General features: G+C 42.4%; 1 protein-coding gene across 4 annotated transcripts in view; it reads right to left on the bottom strand.

Moving 5' to 3' along the window:
* FAM172A (family with sequence similarity 172 member A) overlaps positions 1-13,266 on the bottom strand; it is a 254,598-nt gene extending 241,332 nt beyond the window's left edge. For 2 of the 4 annotated variants that reach the window (XM_058044104.1, XM_058044107.1), the window contains exons 1-3: positions 13,200-13,266; positions 10,943-11,087; positions 942-1,037 (exon numbers count right to left, since the gene is read on the bottom strand). The gene's annotated coding sequence lies outside the window, so the exon portion shown is untranslated. Of the gene's footprint in view, positions 1-941; positions 1,038-10,942; positions 11,088-11,813; positions 12,053-13,199 lie in introns of those variants that run through there. The other 2 variants (XM_058044105.1, XM_058044106.1) reach the window with 2 other exon arrangements.
* Between the last annotated feature and the right edge of the window lie 790 nt (positions 13,267-14,056).

The raw sequence follows: 14,056 nt of genomic DNA, 5'->3' as shown, positions 1-14,056 counted from the left end.
GCGAAGCTGGTGAAGGGTCGGGAGCACAAGTATTATGAGCATTGCCTGAGGGAGCCGGGCATGTTTAGCCTAGAGAAAAGAAGGCTCAGGAAGGCCTTCTTGCTCTCTACAACAATGTGTGGGTTGGGCATTTCTCACAAATAACAAGAGAAAATGGTCTCAAGATGCACAAAGGGAGGTTTAGATCAGATATTAGAAAAAATTCTTCTCTGGAAAGGCTGTCAAGCACTGGAACAGGCTGCCTGGGGTAGTAGTAGAATCACCATCCCTGGAGAGATTTACAAGATGTGTGGATGTGGCACTTAGGAACATCATTTCAGGTGGGACTTGACAGAGCTGGGTTAACAGCTGGACTTGAAGATGTCTTTTCCAACCTAAACAATTTTCTTGAACTTTCTCCAAATGTTGAGTTCTCTAACACGTTAATCATCCTTCTAACATGCAAATCATCCTGGTAGCTACCTGCTTGACCTTCTCCAATTTTTCATCAACATCTCTCTTGAAATCAGGGGACAAACCAGACACAGCTGATCATATTGATTCCCAAGAAAAAAATTAATACAAGAAAAGGAGAGATACATTAAACAGTTTCCTGAAGGAGAAAAACACAAAGCAGCATCAGCTCCACTGAGCACAACGGACTCCTGAAAAGCATGTTGTAGGCAATATAAACATTTTCTCAAATTACTGACAATTCTCAAAATATGTGCTAAAATAGCACTACCTATAAAGTATCCTTATGTAAACAAGAAATTTTTTTTCTGTAATTTAATTAATGCTGTATTGAGCACTACACAGTCACATTAGCAGTATGCACACAGGACAAAATGAATGTTCAAAGGAAAGTACTATATCAACTACAGAACAGCAAGCAAAAATATGCTGCAGACATGCACACAATAACGTAGCAAACCCTCAAATATTTTACATGCTTAACCTACCTCAAAATGAAAGTGGAAGAAACATTTCAGTTGCAACAGCTTAAAAATGCGACATAGGGCAAAGAAGCAAAAATCATCTGTCCTAAATTCCTTGTGCTAGAGAAGAAGGAAAAAAGGAAAAAAACCTCTTAGATAAACCAAAACTTTCAGACTCACCACGTTTTGTTACTAAATGCTACTGTATAAAGGCGGGTAGAAAACATGAAAAATACTTTGACAAAAGCCTTACACCAAACAGCAACAAAACCCCAAATCTTGTGAATAAAAGACCAGCAATGCTAGACAAAATACATGCTCCCTTGATGTACATGAAGTTTAGCAGACTTTATAGAAATTTGGAAAGTGGATCAAAAAATCTGACAAAGATTAAAAAAAATGTGAAAAGGAAGAAGAAAGAGAACATAGTCCTCAGAGACAACCAAAGCTAACAGAATCCCAAAATGTAACCAGAATAGGTAATTATTTGAACTTAAGATTTGAGTGCTTTAAAACCAAGCCCAGAAAAGCACAGAAATACTAATTTTATATTTCTGGTAAAGTATGTCTTAACTAGCCAGGTGTTTAATTGCCCCAAGGATAACGTACAAACTAAATGGAAAGCAATTACCTACTTACGTTGATATGTAAAAATTACTCTGCTTCAATATATTCCTCACTCTTTCAAGAATCAGCTGGAGCAATTTTTTTCCCTCCAACAAATACACCTTTTCTCTTACTGTCTCTGCAACTTCACAAGACACAATACTATTTCAAGCTAATAGAGCTTGGAAAGGGAAAAATCCAAAATGTAGAAAGAATAGGAAATATTTTCTAGACTATATATAATGTTTCCCAGTCGTTTAAAATGACACCTGAAGAAACAAAGCAGTGAAGATCCCTTCAATGACATCCGCTTTAGGAAAAGCATTGCTTGTAGGTGGAGGGACATGATCCTTTTCCTCTACTCTGCACTTCTAAACACATCTGGAATACTGTGATGGTTTCAGATGTTCCAGGTGCAATACAGACACAAACATACTGAAGTGAGACCAGCAAAGGGCTGCAAAAATGGTTAAGGGCTTGAACCATCTGGTATCTGAGCACAGGCTGAGATAAACAGGACTACTCTACTAAGATAAACTACTACTACGGGGAGAAAAGTCAGGGTGGAGTAGGAGGAGCATAATCAGTATTTATTAAACGCCAGAGGAGACAGAAGACCACTGAGCTAGTCTTCCCGTGGTTGTTCAGTGAGAAGGTAATATACAACTGGACATTTAAACATTAAGAAAAACTTCCTTAACCTAATGGGGCTCAAACACTGGAGCAGGCATCCAGACAGGTGTAAGAAACTGAAATATTGTAATTTATGGCTTAAACATTTTACAAAGGATTTTTGTCCATTAAAACTGCGTAGTGAAGCTGCATCAACAAAGCTGCAGCAACAAAGCTGCACCAAAGACCACTGCATCCTGTATGGGCTCCCTAGGCTGTAAGGTAATTTAAGACAAAAATGATACTATTTTTAGGTCTGGGCTGGGGGAGAAGAATACTTCCACAGTAGGATGAAGCCCAGCAGCTGTCTTGTCTACTGAGACCAGGTTTGTACCGCCCCACCCACCAAAGAAAGGAGGAAGAGGTTTTGGGTGCATGGTGAAAAACCTCTGGTCAGAGGCAACACACACCCATCTTCTCACTCAAACTGGTTCAGTCATAAAAGCCACATCTATGGGACATTCATGTTAGGGGCTGCTCAGGGGGTGTCATGGTCCATTAAATGCTCCCTTAATGGTTCCCCAGACCCCACACCAGAGCACTGCATGTGATGGAAAATCATGCAACTGATACAAAGTCCTGCAAGCGACAGGGTAAAACTTGCCCCGTCAGGGTAGGTACCTGGGTACTCCCACCTGACCCAAATGTTTATTAAGCCATTGGATTCTATTCTTTGTCAGAGGGGGACCCTCACAACCTAGAAGACCAAAGGATAAATGAGACATCAAGACCCATGGAGGAGTGATATGTTTCTACATAACATGTGTCTGTCACTCTTCCTGTCCTCCCACCCCTCACCTCTTTTTCTCTTTACTTCTTTTCTATTAAATAAAACATCAATTTTTGTTATCAACATTTAACCTCTTTTGGTTCTAATCTTGTTTTGGGGAGTATTCAAACCTTTGGAATATTATCCACAATCCACAGAGAGCTCACTTTGCTCCTCTGTGATTAGAGTGGATCATAAAAACAGGTAATAGAGTCTCTGTCCTTAGAGAGATTCAAAACTCATTATACTCTGCCAGAAGTAATCTGCTCTAGCTAATCCTTCTCTGAGTACTGGGATTGGACTACACAATTTCCAGAGGTCCCTGCCAATGTCAACAACTCTACCATTTTATGAAGAAAAAGCAAAAGTGCAAACCAAACATAGAGATAGAGTGTATGTGTGTGTGTGAGTGTGTGCGCGCACACACATCAATTTACAAGTTAGTTACCTCCCACAACAGCAATGACTGCACAAGGAACATGAGAATCATTATGAGCAGTGTCTGGTTGAACAAGAATTAAGAGCTCATGGTCTTAGGGGTCTGTTTTGCGTTCTCAGGAATTCCTTTCTGATTCTGAGTCAATATGCAGGAAAAAGCCAAAATTTGTGCCTTCCTTACCCAAAGGCACAGTACCAAAGCAATGCTTAGTCTATATATACCAGGGAATACCAAAATTAGGACCACCTGCACAAAAAAGGTTCAGCACTTGTGCACCAAAAGTCCAGTCTCATACAAAAATTAATGTGGAAAACACAAAGAGGAAAGAAGTGATCTCTATTCTCAACCACTTCTCTAAGGTAGTGTCATCTATGTTTCTCTCCAATACAGTCTTGGGAAGCTCCTTCGGGCACCATCCTGCCCCTCTGTGAATCTCCATGGGTTGTAGGGGTAGAGCCTTGACCAGCAGCAGGTGCATCTTGGAGTTGACTGGCACTGGGTCTGCCGGACACGTAGGAAGCTTTTGCAGCTTCTCACAAAAGCCTGCAGACCTTCTCACACCTGCAGACCTCAGCAACTAAAACCATGCTGCACAAACTAAATACAGAAAGCATACTCCACATGATTTTTTCTACTGCACTTCTGCCTTTGTCAATGCATTGAATGAAGATACTCAATAAGGAGCCACTCAGTATTTTGTCTAACCTCCCTGAGTTTGAAGTACAACCCTCATGTTTCTCCCAGCCCCAGTTCCTCCTTTTCCACACTTAGGTGTCTTTCAATCATCCTCTCCTATTTCTCCACAAGCTCAGTGTCTTATTTGGCCTCACATTCTATCCTCAAGAGTTTCTAGCGCCGTTCTGTTCCCTTCCCAAGTTCTCATTTGTCTTTTCCTATAAAGAGCTTTCACAGAGACACTGCCAACTCAACTCCTTGTTCCCAAGCTCCCTTTGTCCACACTACTCCAGTCCCCTGGTTTCATTCATCCTGCCATTACAGAATGAGTACAGAAATGACATCACCAATTAAGAGCTTTCCTCAGACCACACTCCCTGTTGTCCACTGGCAGCATCCATCCTCACCACAGCCCTGTGGCAGAACAAGCACAGTCAGTTGTTCTGTGGTGCTGGCAGGCATGCCCAAACAAGGACAGCACAGCATGTCTTCTACAGGTGGAATAGCTGGAGATTCTTACACACCAATACTGAGGTTGACACCTGGCGCAAAAGTAGACTGTAGCAACCACCTTCCTAATCCGAAACACAGCACCATGTACGTGGTAAGGTATAACCTGCATACATCTATACATACCTTTGCAGGTCAGCTGAAAAGTGTTACCAGAATGTGCTGCTTAGGCACTTGTCAAGTTTTGAAGATGTGCAACAACAGTGATTCCACAACTTCTCTGGGGCCCACTCCCATGTTTGACTACCCTCACAGTACATTTTTGGGGGGGAGGTGTATCTACCACCATTTTCCATAAAGTAAAACATTAAAAGTTATTTATCTGCTATCCTATACTGTGAAAGATAAATGCAATTTAGAACAACCAACCAACTATGCTATCTACACCATGCTCCTCTTTTTGAAAGCTAAATAGTTAAATATTCTCACAGAAATAAAGCTTTCTTATATCTTGTTAGTAGCAATCTCTAAAGACCATGATTCTCCGGAATTTTTAAAACAATGTTCTTGAAAAGGTTGCCTCTGGACATCACTGAGAAGGCAAAATCAGAGCTTCTCAAAATGAACACACTACTAGCTTTGAAAAATTCAGTGTCTGAAATAAACCAGGTAACAGTTTTATTTTTCATCTCAAGAAAATGCAGGTAGGTGTTGACATCATTACAGATTTGGACTTTCCATCTCTGTATATTTCTATTCCTTCATTCCTGCTTCAACCAACTACCTCAAATAGGCAAAAATTCAAGCTTCTGGGTTTTTTGGTGTAGTCCTCTCACAATTATTCCTTAGGGAGTTACCCTAATTTTCATGACTACTTAAATATTCACCAGAAAGGAAGACAAGGATAATAGGACTAACAGAACAAAGAATGAAAAGACAAAAATTTTTTAAAAATCTTTAATTGCCCAGAGAATTATTTTGAAAGATAATGAACAAGAACTTAGAGCTCTCCTGCAGGAACATACATGCAACCTATTTGATGTTAGTGAAGTTGATAGGATGATTCACATGAATGTAATGCTACAATTCAAGAGATATAACCTATTTAGAAAGAGCAACAACAGAGAACAAATGGTACTGTGTGCCAAAAATGTCACCGTCTGTTTCTGAGTCACTGACAATAAAAAATCATGTCTTAATAAAGAAAGTACAAGTCAGGATACTAGCTGGGGTTTGCTACAGATACGAAAGCTCACACAGCAAGGTGGTTAAGCACATATTGCTTCTTGATGGAAATAAAAGTTTCATTATCACAGTGGACATAACACAGATTGAAATAACCTGGAGTCTTCATGCTGCTATTATCAGAACATGCTCAAAGTTTCTAAAAATTGAGGACAATTTCTTATACTGAGAAATGTTAAATCCAAACCAAGGGAATGCTATGTTCAACTTCATCCAGGCAGATAACAAGTACCCCACTGTTTCACAGAGAGCAAATACAGAACAAAGACCCTTCCTGCCCCCAGGTCTTAGAATCAAAAGATATATTCACAAACACACCTTTGCAAAATGACTTTAGCAGTTCCACCCCCTACCTATGCTGTCCCCTCAGCTGACAGAACTGTTTGTAGCAATGCGCAGAGAACCAGTTCAGGGAATCATATCTGAGTTAAACCAAAACAGGGGCTTGATCTGAGTTAAAATTACCATCCTTTCTTGCTTTTCCCTCCCCCTCCTCTTTTTTTTTTTTTTTTTTTTTTTTTAAGAGGACGCTTTTAATTTATCAATTTTCACCCAGTGCAACTGAGGTGGCAGAACTGGGATACAGCTGCTGCCTAAAAACTTTTTAGCCTCATTTGCCAACATGCCAAGAAAGAAATATAGAGAGCGCAAAAGGACTCAAGCAGTGATCACTATGGTAGGAAGTTTATGCTTCCAAAATTCAAACTCTGCTATTCCAAAATGCAAACATTTAAAATTAAGTACAAGGAAACCTCCACCAATTTTTTACTTATTGATTAGCACGTATCAAGAGCAAGTTTGCATTTATAGTAATTTTGATTTTGATGGCTATGCTTGTTCTGAGATCTTCCCCTTAGCCTTGCAGACAGGCTCCGCAGCATGGGAGATAACGTACAGATACAGAATTCTCTTTTCATTCAGACTTTATTTCACAAGACTGAATCGTATGCTTCAGTGGGTCGATACTGTGTCAGTACAATGATAATTATTCAAGAAATACAGACTGTGTGCCTGAACACATATATTTTTCTCTCATGTCACCAAGTTTTAATAATGATTTTATATAATGGCTCTTTCACTGCCAAGGCTTCCTGTAAACTCATTTCTTCTTTGAAATACTTTCCTTTTGACTGTGCTGCCTGTATTTACTCAAATCTAGCCCACTTAACATTTTCCCCCTTGAGGTGCGTCTGTAACACACGTTCTGAAGAGGAATGCAATGCCCATTTGTTAGGAAAAAAAGCAAGATGTTTTCAAGATTTGCTACACATTGTGCATAAAAAAAGAAGGAAGGATGCAAAGCTAGTTTACCATCTTCTTAAGTTAAACAAGGAGACTTAGATTTGCATGTATTGTATGCCAAAACACGACAGCCAACCAAATGCACATTTCAAGGCTTTATATAGCCTGGCCTGCAGAACTTCAAAAGAAACTACAAGCACTACATTATTTGTACAGTTTGGTCTTCAACACACCATTGAAGACAAGCTGGAGAGCACCTGGCACTCTAATAATGTGAGCAATCAGAATTACTTTGTCCATATTCTCAAACAAGCCATTATTACTCCAAAAACCAAAACACAGAAGTATAAAACAGCTCCGAAGTACAATCATCCACCTTTCTTCATACACCTAAAACACAACAATGAGGGGGTCCACTATGCCCATTTCTAAGAGAAAATATACCTCAGTCAAGGGATGACAAGAAACCAGAGAGCCCACTTTTTGCCATGTCCCACCAGCAGCTTTCACTATAGACCAGATACAGTGAAGAAAGCTCTACGGGTCAGCAGAATATGTATATTGCTGCTGAAATGTCCAGAGAATTCAAATTGAGTACCTTAAAAGATATACTGCAAATGGCAAATGGCAACTTTATGGAGCTTGTAATTCAGACAAAGCCAGACTAGCTATCTTGGGAAATAGTTCACCATTTCCAAAGCTATCTCCCTATTAAATTTCATACTTTTTACCTACATCTTGGAGTTGCTTAGGGATACTTAAGAGTAATCAAGAGTACTTTCAATACAATCAAAACATTTTCATCACATCCATCTTAAAAGAAAAAGAAAATTAGCCTAAACTTTGACCTGAAATTTATAGTAAAATTCCTTACTACCAATGATAATTACCAACACTAAAAAAAGCAGAAACTGGGAAAATATAGTATGATGGGCCTGACTTTAAATGCACAAGCCTCAAAAAACATAAGCACTAACATTACTGGTGCTTCAGTCATGGGACCCACTTCCACTCAACACTGAAACTGGCTAAATTTGCAGTACAATTGACAACATATACAGCTAATTCTTATTTGAATCATCATCTCTTTTTCTAGACATGCAATACAGAAAATTCTGTCATCTGCCTGCCTGAGTGTCCTGGTTTTGGCTGGGTTAGTGTAGCTGCCTTTTGGATTTGGGATGAGAATAATGTTGGTGGATGGTTCAGCTGTTGTTAAGTAGTGCTACCCCAAGTCCAGAGTTTTCTGCGCCTCATGCCCTGCTAGTGAGCTGCACAAAAAGCTAAGAGGCAGCAGAGCCAGGACAGGTGATGTAAACTCGCCAAAGTGACATTCTACACCACAGAACATCATGTCCAGTATATAAACTGGGAAATCTACCCTGAAGGGGGGATGGTGGCTCATCAGGGATGGACTAGGGAGTAGTCAGCAGGTGGTAAGCAACTACTGCACATTACTTGCCAGACTCAAGTTTTCCCTTTCTCTCTCCTCTTCCTTAAAATTATTATCATTAGTAGTATTTAATTTTCTTTCAGTTATTATACTGCTTTTATCTCAATGCACAAGTTTTACCTTGTTTTCTCAATTCACTCCCCATTCCACTGGGGCAGAGGGAAAAGGGAAGGGAGTGACTAACAGGCAGTATGGTACTTAGTCAACTGGGGTTAAACCACAACACAGAATAAACTGCTTGCTGACAGAAGAGTTTCTTAAATTAACCACCATACCAAATATATTGATTCAGCTAATAGTGCTTTTGCTAAGACAATACTTATTTCACCAATGTATTTAAAATCAATACCTATAACAGCCAAATATCTATATAGCAAGCTTTGCACAGATTGGTCTCCTGAATTTCTGCTGGCCAACAGAACCTGGAAGTATACAGAAACCACAACAGCAGAAACACCTAAAATTTATCCAATAAAGTCTTACGTGGTTTATCTTTCCTCTTTGGATACACACTCAACAGAATACAAACTGCAGCACCAGAAATGTTCCATGCAGATGGAGGTCAATACTCTTCAGGAGAGTGTAACAGGATTAAAAGCAGGGAAGACTTGACTAGACCACAGAGCAGGCGACCAGCCTCACCAGCAGTACCACTACTAATTAACTCACTAGAACGATTGCTCAGAAAAGTGGTTGAGAAGCTTTCACCACAGTAAAAGTCCAAGATGACTCAGGATGCAGCTCCATGATCTGCTGTAGTCTGTACGATACACGTTCAGGCCTCCTCCTAAATTCTCCACTGCAGTCCTATATCATTTCTTACAGACTCATAAAAGCACCTTGGTTTTGAGACACTTTGTAGTTTATCTAGTTCAATGACCTGCCATGGGCAGCATCCCCTTTCACAAGCCTAGTTTGCCCAAAACATTTGTCTGGCCTTCCACATCATGGCATGGGGCACCCACAGCCTCTCTGGACAACCTGCTCTAATGTCTCAGCATGCTTGCTGTAAAAAATTTCTTCCTAGTAGCTAATCTAAACTTGCCTCCTTTCAGTTTAAAGCTGCTGCCCTGTGTCCTATCACAACTACTTGTAATGGCATTCATGTCAGTGAGCAAGCTAAAGCAATGAGAAGCATTTTCTACCTCTAGTTTTGTATCAGCTGGATCTGGTTCTTTACCTGGCTCACTGTGCAGCCAGCTGATCTTCTGCTTGGCTTGGAGAGATGAGGCAGGAAGCAGAGAGGAGTGCTCCCCATTCCAGTAACAGGGATCTAATGTGAATAGGCTATGAACTGCACCCTGGGCACTTTTTTTAACATAATGGGTCTGTAGCTGGAGGTAAATAACTTTTGGTCCCACTCTGATTCATAGAAACACTCAGGCATAGAACAAAAATCATTACCAAAACCAGTGTACTAATAAGTAACTGACAATTAGCTAAGCAGAAAGGTAAAGATGACATAAAAGCACATCTTTTCACTTCCTAATAAAACTCAGTCACATTACAAAAACGGTGTAAGGAATGCTGTGAGTACTTAAATATTAAGTTCTCTGTCCACACAGCAAATAAAATGCTGGAAAAATAACCATGAAAAATAACAAATTTAAGCCTATTAAATTGTATTCTGGGAATTCCACTCAGTACAAATCTGTGAAACTCCTCTGCAAGCTAAATAGATATATGTACAATGATACCTGTGAAGAGAAAAAAAGTCCTTCTAAAGCACCAAACAAATTCACAGAGCAGTATTAAATTTCATAAGAGGATGTCCATTGTTTGTTTCAGTAAGCTTGCAGAAAAAAAAAATTTAAAAGATATCTATTCATTCTTTGTATGTATGCTTTACTTCAAAGAATTCCAGTAATCTATTGTAAATCTAAAAAACTCCTCAGTCACGACAGCATATTGTTCCCCAAAGGAACAGTGGTTCAGATTCAAAGTACCAGCAATAGAGTTGTATTCAGGACTTTTTCTATAGAGCCTGGAATGGGCAAAACCTCCAGAGTCAGTGCTGAGTCTTCAAGGGAAAAAAATCGGGTTGTGAACTTAAAAGAAGAGATTCTAAAAGATAAATCCCCACTGAGTAATTATAAGGAGAAGTTCTCCCAAACATTTGCTAACTAGTACATAAAAGGCAATTCAGTAAAGACCATGGTCAAATCAACTTGCTGATTTAAATATAGTCATAACTGGCTACAGTCACTGAAAAGGTAATCTCAAGAAGACAGACAAAATCCAGGCACCGGTGAGAAAACTCCAATAATTAAAGGTATTTCACTAAGAGAGCAGTCTGAGCGTGCACTGTGTGTCTGAAATGATGATGCCCTCGTCTGCCTCCAGCTGCTCAGTACTGTTGGCCTGCTGCAAGTTTTAATCTTATTCCTATGCCTAGCCACATCTGCTAACCTGCTGCAGACAAAAAGAGTCAGGTCAGCTTAGACACAATAAATATTACACCCGTCTTAACCCACCATGTTCTGACAGAGGTGGGCTGGGCAGTGCCTAGACCGGCAGCGGCAGAGGAGGCACAGCAGAGCTCCAGCTGACAGGCAGGCAGCAGGCACTGGCAGTCACTTCAGCAACAGCCGTCACCCGGGGCTTCTAGCTGGAGCTACCCTGTGAAGACCAATACTCTGGTCAGCAAATAATATTTTTTTTTTCTCTTTTTAAAGAAAGTGAAATAATATCTAAAACACTCAGAACAGCAGATTTAACCAATTCTAAACCCAAATGAGCATATAAAGACATTCTTTCTGCATTTTCACATTGACTGCACTGTGACACAATCCAAGCCACTATCCTCAGTTGTTAAAGTTTTAGTTTCCTCTACACAAGTTTTTTCACTTTTTCCGATATAGTTACAAAATACCTATTTTTAAAAACCTGTGGGCATTCTTTAACCAAGATGCTATCACAAGACTGCTTTACTGTTTGTAACAGAACACCACGCCACTTCTTTCACCCTCTGCCTCCTTAAGGATGCCAAGAAAATACTAAGGGTTAGTAAAAGGACACTACCTTTCTGCTGTATTATGGGTATTTATTCCCCGTTAAAGGCAAATACTGTTAACACCCCACTCTTCAGTGTCACCAAATCAGTGCTGCATTAACATCAAATTTTTCCAGTTAGCTTTGCAATTGTTATTACTTTTACAACACTTTTTTTGCCAATGATGGTACGTCCTGAAGAAGGTCTGTTACGTGCTCATGCAAACTTATTACTTTAGCCAAAAAAACTTCATGCAAAAGAACTGTAAAGTGGAAGACGCATTTTGTGACAAGCTGGCTTATGTGGTTCTGAGCAGCTTGGCTTATGTAAAACCAGCATAAAAAGTTAGGTACCTGGAAGAAAACCAGTTCAGTCTCTCTCAAAAGTTTCAATATTTATCCTTGAAACAAAAACGAAGGAAACAGTTCCTCAAAAAGCAAAGAGAGTGGGTTTTGGAAAGGGACTATGTCGCAGACATTTCTCCACAGAAATCCTTTCTTTCGGATTTCTGCGTCTTCTGGAGGCCAGAGGCTTCAGAAGACAAGGTAAACAATTATTATCAGCTGCTGTGGAATGCAACAGGGACACCTTGATTGGCTCATTTCCTATGTTTATAATTAAGGGCCAATCACCAGTGCAAGCCAGGGGACTGAGTCCTTGAACACAACTTTGTTATAGATTCTTTCTATCTATTCTTAGCTAGCCTAGCTGCTCGGCAAACCTCTCTCTATATTCTATTTAGTATAGTAATAATGTATTATATATAATATCTTAATAAATCAAGCCTTCTGATTCAAGAAACAAGATTCACCGTCTCTCTCTCACCAGCCGCGCCCACTCAGGTGCGGTAATAGGACTATACATGCCCATTCTCTCTTGGTTTAGTATTACAAATTTTGAGTTTTCTCCCTACCAAACCAAAACCAAGTAAAAGTAACAATTTAAGCTGAAAAATTAATCTCTACATTTGGATAAGTCAGAAATGGCAAGTGTTTTCATGCAGCTTTCTAAGCTGCCGGAACAACTACAAGAAACTTAAGTCTAAAAAGAAGTGTTCAATCCCACCCAATCAGAAGAGCAATACCTGGAATGAAAACCATCACTCAAATCCAGCTATAGCATAAAGTCAAGAATCAGGCTCAAATGACTTTTTATCATTTATGGCTACACAGAAAGCTTGCATTAGGCAGCGGGGAAAACTGGCAAGTCTCGTTTGGCAAAAGCAGCTGACAACACCAAAACCTGCTGCAATGACTGTAAGGATACATTCCGAAAAACAAATCCCTTCGATTTTACGTAGAAAACTGAAATTACAATTGTCAAATGTGGAGCGGCAGCAGGCACAGCGCAGCGCTCGGCAGCGCCTGGGGGCCAGTCCCGGGCAGTGACACCGTGGCCATTCCCCGCAGCCCCGGTGACACGGGCACACGGGTACTTCTACACCCGTTCCGGCAGCCCACACGTGGGCAGCGCGGGCGCAGCCGGGAGGCAGCCGCCGCCGCCCCGTCCCCTCCCGCCGCCGCTCCAGGCCTAACGCCAAGCACACGGGACGCCCGCGGGCCCGCGGTCTTCATCCCGGGGCAGGGCTGGAGAGGCTCCTGGGCGCCGCCCCCCCGACTGGCCCGCCGCGGGGGCGGCCGTGCCCCTGCTGCCCGAGGGCCCGCGGCCGCCGCTGCCCCGCGCCCCTGGCGGGCGGCGCTGCCGGGCCGGGCCGGGCCGGGCCGGGCCGCCGCACGTACCTGGCGCTGCCGCCGGCGGAGCGGGGCGCGCGCGGCGCCGTCACGGGGAGCGCGCAGCCGCTCTGGGCCTAGTGCCGCGCGCGGCTCCGCCCGCCCCCTGCTGGCTCCACTTCCGGGGTCCGCGCGCGGTGATGTCAGCGCCCGGGGGCGCGGCGGGGAACCCGGAAGTGGAGCGCGAGGGGCGGCGGGCGGAGGGGCGGGGCTGCCCTGGGAGCAGCCCTTGAGCGGCTGTGTCGCGATAAAGTCGCGGAGGGGGGGACGGGGCTGCGCCAAGAGCGGCCCTTGAGCGGCTGTGTCGCGATAAAGTCACGGAGGGGGGAACGGGGCTGCGCTAAGAGCGGCCCTTGAGCGGCTGTGTCGCGATAAAGTCACGGAGGGGGGAACGGGGCTGCGCTAAGAGCGGCCCTTGAGCGGCTGTGTCGCGATAAAGTCACGGAAGGGGGGACGGGGCTGCGCTAAGAGCGGCCCTTGAGCGGCTGTGTCGCGATAAAGTCACGGAGGGGGGGACGGGGCTGCGCTGAGAGCGACCAGGCGGATACCGGCATCGAGATACCGGGCTGTTGCTGGTGTGCTGGTAGATCACACTGGGAATGTCATGTGTCCACTCCCAGCTTTCCATTTTGATCGCTTAGGAGTTTGTAAAAAAGAAAAGACGATAAAGTTTTTCGTGTTAGATGTTTCAGGCCTCTTTAGAAATACATGAGGACTGTGTCGCATTGGCCTACAGTAAAACGCTGATGACCATAAGCAGCCCCGAGACATTTGTACTTACACAGTGAGAAGCACCTGGGCTTGGTTTCAAGGACACAGTGTGTTCCTTCCTTGAAAAGCTCTCCGGAGTTGCTCACACGACTGCT

The sequence above is a fragment of the Melospiza georgiana genome, chromosome Z, assembly GCF_028018845.1.
Source record: "Melospiza georgiana isolate bMelGeo1 chromosome Z, bMelGeo1.pri, whole genome shotgun sequence".
In the NCBI taxonomy this organism is placed as follows: Eukaryota; Metazoa; Chordata; class Aves; order Passeriformes; family Passerellidae; genus Melospiza; species Melospiza georgiana.
Note: the sequence above shows the minus strand (reverse complement) of the source record. Positions and strands in the feature narration are given on the sequence as shown.